We start from the raw sequence: 12,556 nt of genomic DNA on the forward strand, positions 1-12,556 counted from the left end.
CGTCGTGGTCCTGCTGGTCGTGGCCGCAGATGGTGACGCTGTCGAAGTACGGGAACGTGGCCCGTAAGCCGTGCTGGTCAACCATTCGGTCCATCTCCCGTTAGAAGACCGAGACTCCGTTTGTGACGCCGAATGGAACCCTTAAGAAGTGGTATAGCCGCCCGTCTGCTTGGAAGGCAGTGTACTTGCGGTCACCGGGGCGAATGGGGAGCTGATGGTAGGCGGACTTAAGGTCCACGGTGGAGAAGACCTTGTACTGTGCAATCCGATTGACCATGTCAGATATGCGGGAAAGAGGGTACGCATCTAGCTGCGTGTCCCTGTTGATGGTCTGACTGTAGTCTACGACCATCCTCTGCTTCTCCCCTGTCTTCACTACTACCACCTGAGCTCTCCAGGGACTATTGCTGGCCTGGATTATGCCTTCCTTCAGCAGCCGCTGGACTTTGGACCTGATAAACGTCCGGTCCTGGGTGCTGTACCGTCTGCTCCTAGAGGCGACGGGTTTGCAATCCGGGGTGAGGTTCGCAAACAAGGAGGGCGGTTCGACTTTGAGTGTCGTGAGGCCGCAGATAGTCAGTGGGGGTATAGGGCCGCCAAATTTAAATGTTAAGCTCTGGAGGTTGCATTGGAAGTCCAACCCCAGGAGAGTGGGAGCGCAGAGATGGGGGTGGACACACAGCAGGTAATTTTTGAACTCTCTCCCCTGCACCGTTAGGTTTGCGATGCAGAACCCTTTGATTGCAACGGAGTGGGACCCCACCGACAGGAAAACCTTTTGGGTGCTTGGCCGAATTACCAGGGAACAGCGTCTTACCGTGTCCGGGTGAATAAAACGCTCCATGCTCCCCGAGTCGATCAAACACGGCGTCTTGTGTCTGTTCACCAGCACCTTTGTCGTTGTCGTCTGGAGCGTCCGGGACCGCGACTGGTCGAGGGTCACCGATGCCAAACGTGGTTGGTGCATCAGATCGTTGTCTTCAGGCAGTGTGGAGCCATCCACGCTGGGGTCCTTGCCTGTCAGCCAACATGGCGGCGTCCATGGATTGCACGCTGCCGGGGGTGGACAAAATGGCCGCTCCCATGGGTCGCACGCGGCCGGGGTGGACAAAATGGCCGCTCCCATGGATCGCACGCGGCCAGTGGGTAGGAAGATGGCGACGCCCCCCCCCCCCCCCCTCGTGGTGTCCGGGGTCCAAAATGGCGCCGCCCGTTGGCCGCCCGTGGGTCGCTGGGGGGGGTTGAGCCCGTGGTCCCGTTTGTTCCCCGGAGATAGTGGCGACTCCATGGGACTGGCACACCGCTGCGTAGTGCCCCTTTTTGCCGCAGCTTTTACAGGTGGCCGAGCGGGCCGGGCAGCGCTGGCGGGGGTGTTTCGGCTGCCCGCAAAAGTAGCAGCGGGGGCCCCCCGGGTGGTCTGGGATTCTGGCCGCGCACGCTTGCGGAGGGGTGAGGGGTGCCGGGGGGTCGGTCGCGGCGGGGGTCCACAGAGCCGAAGGGGCTGTAGTGCGGTCGGGGGCATAGGCGCGGGCGTTTTGGGAGGCCACGTCGAGGGAGGCTGCAAGGGCCCGTGCCTCTGTGAGTCCGAGAGTCTTTCTCTAAAAGTCTCTGGCGAATTTGCGACGATGCCAAACCTGCTACGTAAGCGTCTCTGATCAGGAGGTCCGTATGTTCATTCGCCGTAACCGCTGGGCAGTCGCAGTTTCTTCCCAGGATCGTCAGCGCATTGAAGAATTCGTCCAGCGATTCCCCGGGGATTTGTCGTCTCATCGCGAGCTAGTAGCGTGCGTAGACCTGGTTGACGGGCCTAATGTAGGTCTGTTTCAGCAAGTTGATCGCTGCTGGGAATTCTTCCGTGTCCTCGATGAGTGAGTAGATTTCGGGACTCAATCTGGAATGCAGGACCTGCATCTTCTGGTCTTCCGTTGTCTGCCGGGGGCCGTTCGGAGGTATCCCTCACAGCACGCCAGCCAGTGCTTAAACGCCGATGTTGCGTTAGCTGCTTGGGGGCCGATTCGCAGGCACTCCGGGGTGATCCGGGCTCCATATTCCTTTTTAAGTCTGCTCAATAAATTGTAGCACCATCGATCACACACGAGGCGAGACGTAGAGAACTTCAATCGATTTATTGAGCAGACTTGTTCAGACTTGTTCCCCAGCAGCTCAGTCACAGAATGCAGCTGCAGGGAGTAAACCGGGTTCTTATACCCCGCCTATCTGGGTGGAGCCCAGTAGGCGGCAGATCCAATCGGGACCCAGCATCTGTCCTCCAATAGCTCCTCGGCATTCATGGTGTACCGTATTACCCCTAATACATAACACCACAGCTACGCTTTCTCGGGATGGTCAACTTCCTGGGGAAGTTTATTCCCAACCTTGCCTCGCACACAACGGCTCTTCGTCACCTGGTCAAGAAGGCTACGGAATTCCAGTGGCTGCCCACACACCAAAAGGAATGGGAGGAGCTCAAGATCAAGCTCACCACCGCCCCGGTATTGGCGTTCTTCGACACTACTCGGGACAAAAAGATCTCGACTGATGCCAACCAGTCCGGCATTGGGGTGGTACTCCTGCAACGGGACAACACTGCATCATGGGCCCCGGTCGCCTCTGCCTCGCGGGCCATGACCCCCACAGAACAGCGCTATGCGCAGATTGAAAAGGAGTGCCTGGGTTTGTTAACCGGCATCGATAAATTCCACGACTACGTGTATGGTCTCCCTCAGGTCACCGTGGAAACCGACCATCGCCCCCTGGTCAGCATCATACAAAAGGACCTTAATGAGATGACCCCTCGCCTCCAGCGCATTCTGCTCAAGCTCCGGAGGTACGACTTCCAACTTGTCTACACCCCGGGAAAGGACCTCATCATCGCGGACGCCCTGTCCAGAGCAGCGAGCACACCGCCCGAATCGGAGGGGTTCGTTTGTCAGGTCGATGCACAAGTAGCCTTCACATCGGCCAATCTGCCGGCTACTGATGCACGTCTGGCCCACATTCGCCGAGAGACTGCGGCTGACCCCCTTCTACAACGTGTGATGCGCCACATGACGGAAGGGTGGCTCAATGGGCAATTCTACAATGTCCGGGACGACTTGGCCGTCATTGACGGTGTTTTCCTAAAGCTGGACCGGATTGTGATTCCACACAGCATGCACAGGCTGGTCCTCGAACAATTGCACAAAGGCCATCTCGGGGTTGAAAAGTGCAGGCGGAGGGCCCGAGAAGCTGTGTACTGGCCGGGCATCAGCGACAACATCGCCAACGTGGTGCTCAACTTCCCCACCTGCCAAAGGTTTCAGCCGGCGCAACCCCCTGAAACACTTCAGCCCCATGAGTTGGTATCGTCCCCCTGGGCAAAGGTGGGTGTGGACCTCTTTCATGCGCTCAGCAGGGACTACGTCATTATAATTGACTATTTTTCCAATTATCCGGAGGTCATACGCCTGCACGACTTGACATCATCAGCAGAGCATGCAAAGAAACCTCGCCATGGCATTCCGCTTACCGTCATGTCGGACAATGGGCCCTGTTTTGCGAGCCAAGAATGGTCTTCTTTTGCCACTTCATATGGCTTGACACATGTGACGTCCAGCCCTCTGCATCCCCAGTCGAATGGCAAGGCGGAAAAGGGCGTCCATATCGTGAAGCGGCTCCTCTGCAAGGCTGCTGATGCCGGATTTGACTTCTGTCTAGCCCTGCTGGCCTATCGCTCGGCCCCACTGTCCACAGGCCTCTCGCCAGCCCAGCTGTTGATGGGTCGCACCCTCAGGACCACTGTGCCGTCCATTCATGTTCCTAAACCCAACCATGCTCCAGTACCGCAAAGGATGCGACAGCAGCGTGCTCAGCAGAAGGTAGCACATGACACTCGGGCAACTGATCTTCCTGCCCTGGCGCTTGGAGACAACGTCCACATACACCTACCAGAGGGTGGCTGGTCGGCAACCGCCGAGGTTCTCTGCCGCGTGGCTCCCCGCTCGCTCTTGGTTCGCATGCCTGATGGCTCCATTCGCCGGCGTAATTGGGGGGCGCTATGTGATCATGCACCGGAGCCACGCCCTCCTGTTGTCCCTGATGTCGACTTCGTGGAGCTTCCTGCCACTATGCCTATTCCTCTATCGCCCGTGGCCAGGCCCATTCCTCAACCGGTGGATCCTGACCCACCCTTGAGGCAGTCAACCCGAATTCGTCGCCCACCTAAATACTGAACTCATGAGCCTCTTTGCACATTGGACTCACTGACTTGTTGTGCAATAATGTTAACGTGTTTCTTGTCGTTCCAGGAGTTCTCTTTTGATATTTGATGATTGCACTTGTTTTGTTTGTGGTACAACCTCGTTGCTCTGTTGCAACTGACACCTTCCTATGTATATAGTTTAGCCTCATGTACATGTTGTAAATATTGCACACACATACTCAGATGCACTAAGTACACACCAATAATTATTACCATGTAGGCACATATCTTTGTGAAAAGGGGGATGTCATGATATCCATATTAACATATCATGGTGCAATCACACACACACGCTGATGGACAGGTAGATGGACCAACCAACACACACACATCACAGCCAATCCCCAGTGAGAGCACACGCACTATAAAACAGGGAACACCACAGTTCCCGCTCATTCTACCAGGAGATAGCACAGTGCACAGAGCTCACAGCATGCCATTCAGACATACACCATGTGCTGAGTGCCTCACTAAGGTAGTGCTAGGGCTGGGTCCACAGGTTAGCTGGTGAAGTACGAACCACAGCCAGAAGTTAATAGTTATTATTGTACAGAATAATAAAACAGAATTGTACCATCTACAACCGTGTTGGTTCATTTGTGTATCGGAACACACAACACGACAGCGAACTCTACCACTTTGAAGGACAAGGGCAGCAGATGCATGGAACACCACTTATAAGGTCCCCCAAGCTAAACACCGTAGTGACTTGGAACTATATCTCCACTCCTTCACTGTTGCTGGGTCAACATTATGGAACTTCCTTCCTACAGCACTGTAGGTTCACCTACACCACATGGACTGCAGCAGTTCAAGAAGATGGCGCACCACCATTTTCTCAAGGGGAATTAGGGATGGACAATAAATGAAAGCTTTTGTCAGTGCTGGTCACATCCCATTAACAAATAAAAAAAAGGTCAGAAATGTATAAGTACTTCTGCTAATCTAGCATACTGTGTTCATTCATCTGTGCTAGAAGGTGCTAATGCAGATTGGTTAGCAACTTACATTTTGTAATTACAATTTTGCAATTTTGAAATGTCCCTTCAATTCCCCATCTCATGCTGACCTTGCGATCTTTAGCCTTGTATAGTTTTCCAATGAAGTTCAGAGAGTTCAAGAAACAGCTTGTTAACTTCCACTTGTTCAGTTTCCTTTTGCGCTTAATGTTGATTTATTTTAAAAATAAATTTAGAGTACCCAATTATTTGTTTTCCAATTGAGGGGTAATTTAGCATGGCCAATCCACCCACCCTGCCCATCTTTGTGTTGTGGGGGTGAGACCCACACAAACATGGGGAGAATGAGCAAACTCCACTCGGACATGGCCAGAATTGAACCCGGGTCCTCGACGCCATGATGCAGCAGTGCTAACCACTGCGCCACAGTGCCACCCAGATTTTTAAATCATTCCTAGCCTCACCTATTGCTTCCACTTTCTGTTCAGCAAGAAATTCTGGTAGGTTGGGAATGTATTAATGCTGGAGTTGGAACTCCATGCTTGTGGGTCGCTTTGCACCCTTGGTGGCTGTTTTGTTCCTGCTTTCAGGTGTAGATTTGTTTGCATAATTGCACTGCTTTTTCTGATCCTGTTAATGCCAAAGGGAGTTTTCACTTTTGAGAACAAACTTCCCAAAACCTAGCAAAGAAAATTCCCCAATATAAATCAAACCGAAAACTGGGTGATAAAACAGTCTATGCAGTGAAGTGGATTCCTAATGTATTTAATCAGTGTGTGTCTAGAATAATCAGCATAACTGTAGGACTGTCAGAAATATTTTAGTGATTTATTATAATACAGTCCAATATTCAACTCTTCCCTAACCAACAGCTGAATGGATGTATTCCTGTATGAACTTGCAGAACACTCTTGTGGTGAGGCTGACTTCCCTTAATATATGTTGAATCATCTCCTCTTCCCTTTCACCATCACCAGTATTTCCCTTACAAAAGAACAAAGAACAAAGAAATGTACAGCACAGGAACAGGCCCTTCGGCCCTCCAAGCCCGTGTCGACCATGCTGCCCGACTAAACTACAATCCCTCTATTCCCATCCTATTCATGTATTTGTCAAGATGCCCCTTAAATGTCACTATCGTCCCTGCTTCCACCACCTCCTCCGGTAGCGAGTTCCAGGCACCCACTACCCGCTGTGTAAAAAAATTTGCCTCGTACATCTTCTCTAAACCTTGCCCCTCTCACCTTAAACCTATGCCCCCTAGTAATTGACCCCTCTACCCCAGGGAAAAGCCTCCTACTATCCACTCTGTCTATGCCCCTCATAATTTTGTAGACCTCTATCAGGTCGCCCCTCAACCTCCTTCGTTCCAGTGAGAGCAAACCGAGTTTATTCAACCGCTCCTCATAGCTAATGCCCTCCATACCAGGCAACATTCTGGTAAATCTCTTCTGCACCCTCTCTAAAGCCTCCACATCCTTCTGGTAGTGTGGCGACCAGAATTGAACACTATACTCCAAGTGTGGCCTAACTAAGGTTCTATACAGCTGCAACATGACTTGCCAATTCTTATACTCAATGCCCCGGCCAATGAAGGCAAGCATGCCATATGCCTTCTTTTTTTTTTTTTATAAATGATTTATTGAAATTTTTTTCCCAAACAACAATTTTTCCCCTCTTACAAAGCAAACGCAACAATAACAATACAGAAATTTTAAACAATACACAAGTAACAAAACCCCTTTATCTTTGACCTAAAATAAACCCCCCCTCCCCCCCCCCCTCCCCCTGGGTTGCTGCTGCTGGTCATCTGTCTTCCCTCTAACGTTCCCCTAGGTAGTCGAGAAATGGCTGCCACCGCCTGGTGAACCCTTGAGCCGATCCTCTCAGGGCAAACTTTATCTGCTCCAGTTTAATGAACCCCGCCATATCATTTACCCAGGCCTCCAGTCCGGGGGGTTTCGCCTCCTTCCACATGAGTAGGATCCTGCGCCGGGCTACTAGGGACGCAAAGGCCACAACGTCGGCCTCTTTCGCCTCCTGCACTCCCGGCTCTTCCGCAACTCCAAATAGAGCTAACCCCCAGCCTGGTTTGACCCGGGCCTTCACCACCCGCGAAATCACTCCCGTCACTCCCTTCCAATACCCTTCCAGTGCCGGGCATGCCCAAAACATATGTGCGTGGTTTGCCGGGCTCCCGCCACACCTCCCACATTTGTCCTCCACTCCAAAGAACCTGCTCAATCTTGCTCCCGTTATGTGTGCTCTATGTAGCACCTTAAATTGAATCAGGCTAAGCCTGGCGCATGAGGAAGAGGAATTTACCCTGCTTAGGGCATCAGCCCACATACCCTCCTCTATCTCCTCCCCTAGTTCTTCTTCCCACTTTCCTTTTAGTTCGCCCACCGACTCCTCCCCCTCTTCCCTCATCTCTCGGTAAATCTCTGACACCTTGCCCTCTCCGACCCACACCCCTGAAAGCACCCTGTCCTGTATGCCATATGCCTTCTTGACTACCTTCTCCACCTGTGTTGCCCCTTTCAATGACCTGTGGACCTGTACTCCTAGATCTCTTTGACTTTCAATACTCTTGAGTATTTCACCAGCGCAATTAGGCATACATCTGGTTTTTCTTATATAATGTGAAAAATATATGCGCTCGCAAAGCGACTCGAAGAAATGATTCATAGTTTAAAACAGTCAAAACGTTGTTGGCCGACGTACAACGCATGGATATTAGTGTTTAGTTTGCATTCCTTGACAGTAGATATAACATTGAAAATAACTATAAAATGAAATGAAATGAAAATTGCTTATTGTCACAAGTAGGCTTCAAATGAAGTTACTGTGAAAAGCCCCTAGTCGCCACATTCCGGCGCCTGTTCGGGGAGGCTGGTGCGGGAATTGAACTGTGCTGCTGGCCTGCCTGGGTCTGCTTTCAAAGACAGCGATTTAGCTAAACCAGCCCCAAGGTGATTAGTGTTGAAGAAATATAAAATATTGATTGAAACTTAAACCAGAAAGATCTACAGTTGAGGTTACAGCTTCCTGGTAAAAAATGGTCAAACAGTGAACTTCCTGAATACGGGTCCGCCTATAAAATTGACCTTCTATGAGATAGAATCTTGTGGTAATTTGCTGCGATGGATTTATTTTAAAAAAAAATATATATATACTTTACTCCAAACAAAGCAAAACAAAGACAACACAACTCATGAAAAGTAAATGTAGTGCAGGGGCTGCATGGTGGCCCGGTGGTTAGCACTACTACCTCACGGCGCCTAGGTCCCAGGTTCGATCCCGGCTCTGGGTCACTGCCTATGTGGAGCTTGCACATTAGAACATAAGAACATAAGAACTAGGAGCAGGAGTAGGCCATCTGGCCCCTCGAGCCTGCTCCACCATTCAATGAGATCATGGCTGATCTTTTGTGGACTCAGCTCCACTTTCCGGCCCGAACACCATAACCCTTAATCCCTTTATTCTTCAAAAAACTATCTATCTTTATCTTAAAAACATTTAATGAAGGAGCCTCTACTGCTTCACTGGGCAAGGAATTCCATAGATTCACAACCCTTTGGATGAAGAAGTTCCTCCTAAACTCAGTCCTAAATCTACTTCCCCTTATTTTGAGGCTATGCCCCCTAGTTCTGCTTTCACCCGCCAGTGGAAACAACCTGCCCGCATCTATCCTATCTATTCCCTTCATAATCTTATATGTTTCTATAATCCCGCCTCATCCTTCTAAATTCCAACGAGTACAGTCCCAGTCTGCTCAACCTCTCCTCGTAATCCAACCCCTTCAACTCTGGGATTAACCTAGTGAATCTCCTCTGCACACCCTCCAGTGCCAGTACGTCCTTTCTCAAGTAAGGAGACCAAAATTGAACACAATACTCTAGGTGTGGCCTCACTAACACCTTATACAATTGCAGCAGAACCTCCCTAGTCTTAAACTCCATCCCTCTAGCAATGAAGGACAAAATTCCATTTGCCTTCTTAATCACCTGTTAACCAACTTTTTGCGACTCATGCACTAGCACACCCAGGTCTCTCTGCACAGCAGCATGTTTTAATATTTTCTCATTTAAATAATAATCTCTTTTGTATAATTTAAATAATAATCCCATTCTCCCCTTGTTTGCGTGGGTTTCACCCCCATAACCCAAAAGATGTGCAGGTTAGGTGGATTGGCAATGCTAAATTGCCCCTTAATTGGAAAAAATGAATTGGGTACTCTAAATTTATTTTTAAAAAGGTAAATATAGTGAAAACTGTTTGCCATTTTAGGTACAACAGAGTTAACAATGCCTCCCCACAGGACCCCCTGCGCCCAGTTTTGATCTCCTGTAATGGGGGTTATTAAATCTTTAAGAAAGGTGTAGTGGAAGTCTGCAAAATTAACTCTCATTCAAAACACTTTAGTTATCCAGATATGTTTAAAGAACTGGGGTGGTATTTAGTGGGCCCGTCAGTCATGGGCGCAAATTCCGTCAGAGTCGCTAAATCTCATGAGTGGCCAAAAACGGGATTTGTGCCGTTGAGATCCCGAGATCTCCCCAATGACACGATCAAGTTCACATCCAGGAAGGGCATGATTTATCATATACTTAGCGTGGTTAACGTCGCACCTTCAGCACTCAATGAATCATCCCCTGCTGAGGACAGATGTGGGAGGTGCTCAGGAAGTCCGGCAAACCATGTCCATATGTTTTGGTCATGCCCGGCACTGGAGGGGTTCTGGAAGGGAGTGGCGGGAACAGTATCTAAGGTGGTGAAAGTCCGGGTCAAGCCAAGCTGGGGGCTAGCACTGGACGAGCCGGGAGTGCAGGAGGCGAAAGAGGCCGGCATTCTGGCCTTTGCGTCCCCAGTAGCCCGGCGAAGGATCTTGCTAATGTGGAAGGAGGCGAATCCCCCCAGCGTGGAGGCCTGGATAAATGATATGGCAGGGTTTATCAAGTTGGAGAGGATAAAGTTTGCCTTGAGAGGGTCTGCGCAGGGGTTCTACAGGCGGTGGCAACCGTTCCTAGACTATCTCGCGGAGCGTTAGATGAAGGTCGGTCAGCAGCTGCAACCCGGGGGGGGGGGGTTATTTGGCGGGTATTTGAGCAAGAAAATACATGAAGGATCTGGAAAACTGACATGTACGGGAGGAATCCAATGTACAAAGCTCTGTATCATATCGATTTACCATGTTCATGTCTTGCTATGTGTGCTTTCTTTCTTTTTGTTACGGCGAGTGGGGGGGGGGGGGGGTTGGTTGTTTGTAAGGGTGAAAAACTGTGTTAAAATTCTTAATAAATATATTTAAAAAAAAAAGAAAAATGAATCATCCCCTGCCCGAGGGGTGACGTCACACTGGCGCAAATTACTACTGGATTTTAAAAACAGGAACCAGGCACCATGACCTTCGAGGGGGAGGAAGGAGGCCATCGCCATTGTCGCCAACTACCACCAGGCAGTCCAAGGGGACAGGAACCACCCACAAGCTCTGTGGGGGGTGGGGGTGGGGGATGGGGGAAGGAGGCTGGGGAGCGTCTAGAGGGTGGGGTGGTCAGTGCTTACCGGGATGGCGGTCGCGGCTCATTTAGGTGGTCCCGAGGACTGCTGCCTGTACTGTTTTAAAGTTCTTAGAGAACTGTGTTTGTCTGCTGACTGTAACATGGGGGTATAGGGCGGATATAGGGGGGGGCGGGTTTGTCGAGAGCCAAGAAGGTAGGCCTAATGGACTGGGTGGATGAGACCCCGGAAGAACAGGCAATATGGTAGAGTGGGGGGCGGGCTGACCAAAACGTCAGTGTTTGTCCAGGAGTCTCTAGTGTTGAGATGCATGAAAGCAATAAGATCTCTGAATGATGTAGCCTGAGTAAGAAGGGTGTCTATTAGTTTTGCCCATCAATCAGCAGAAAGCAATTGTGCCCTCGAATATTCCAGAGACTCATGATTGTCAAACTGACTGGCCATCAGGAGTTAACTTGCCAGCTGCCCACAGGTTCAAACTCAAGGAATGGAATGAATACTCAGGGTCCAAAGTTCAATGCTTGGGTACCGGAATCAAGGGGCACTAGGCTTGCTAATGTGCCAGACCTCAACGGCTACCAGTGAGAATCCATTAGCTCCCAAAGAGGACATAATAAGGGAGTGGAGAACCGTACGGGAGGCCAATGGCAACTCTGACTGGGAGAGGGCATAGGTCGGGGCAAGTCTATGGAGATGGGAAGGCACATTAGCTGTGAGTGAGTGGTAACTGCAGGATAAAGTGTGGGACTGGCTGCTTCCAGGTCTAGGAGGCCAATGGGTCACAGGAGGTCCTGATGTTATGCAGCAGTGACACCAACCTGACTGTCTCCCCTTCCCCCTCTCACTCATCCCTCGCAGGTCACTGAGCGATATCGGTATGGGGTCAGTGGAGCTGGCTTTTTTCTTATCATTGCACTAGAGGAGCATAGACTCCAGTAGCAACGAGTGGCGGTACCCAGGGGAGACTCGGTGGCATGAGACCAGGGGGGTCGCAGGCAGGCTCACGGCCCGGAGGCAGGCAGCACAAAGGTGCAGAAGAAAACCGAGGGTGTACAGGACCCGACTGTCCTTCATGGAGCTGTCGCACAGCTTGTGCTGGAGGACACTCCACCTCACCAGGGAGACTGCGGTACCTGTGCCACATCCTTATAAGATGGCGTCACGTGGCGACGGAGTACACCTTGAAGGCAAAAATAGGGGATGTATTGGAGACTGGAAGGCAGATCGGAGGCTCAGTTTTGGGAAGATGAAGGCTCCATAGATGAGATTGGATGGATTGGAAGGGGGATTGGAGCACTTGTTGAGGACAGAGGGTTTGGGTAAAGAGTAATTTAGAAATCCAAAGAGACAGGTTGAGGCTTCAGAACAGTACAGAGATTGGGTCAAGGCAAGAGAGTGGGTCAGCAAGGGACAGAGAGTTTCACAATAATTGTACATCAGCGAATAAGGTCATTGCAGGTAAAAGAAGTAAAATTAAATTCAAGGTTCTTTACCTGAATGCACAAAGCATCGGTAATAAGATAGATGAACTAGTGATACAAATAGACGTAAATGATTTAGATCTAGTCGTCATTACAGAGACATGGGCCAGTATTCTGGCCCCGGCGTGATGGGTTCTGGACTTTTGAATCCATGACGTTGGTGGGACCTGAAGATCCTGCTGGCATTCAGGGGCAGAAAATCTCACTCGTGGTTTCAAGGTGATCAAAGTTGGGAAATAAATATTCCAGGATATACATTATTTCAGAAAGACAGACAGAATAGCAAGGGAGAAGAGGTAGCCCTGATGGTAAAGGGTGACATAAGGACTTTAAGTGAGAAAGGATCTGGCCTCAAG

Source organism: Scyliorhinus torazame, chromosome 2, assembly GCF_047496885.1.
Source record: "Scyliorhinus torazame isolate Kashiwa2021f chromosome 2, sScyTor2.1, whole genome shotgun sequence".
NCBI classification, from domain to species: Eukaryota; Metazoa; Chordata; class Chondrichthyes; order Carcharhiniformes; family Scyliorhinidae; genus Scyliorhinus; species Scyliorhinus torazame.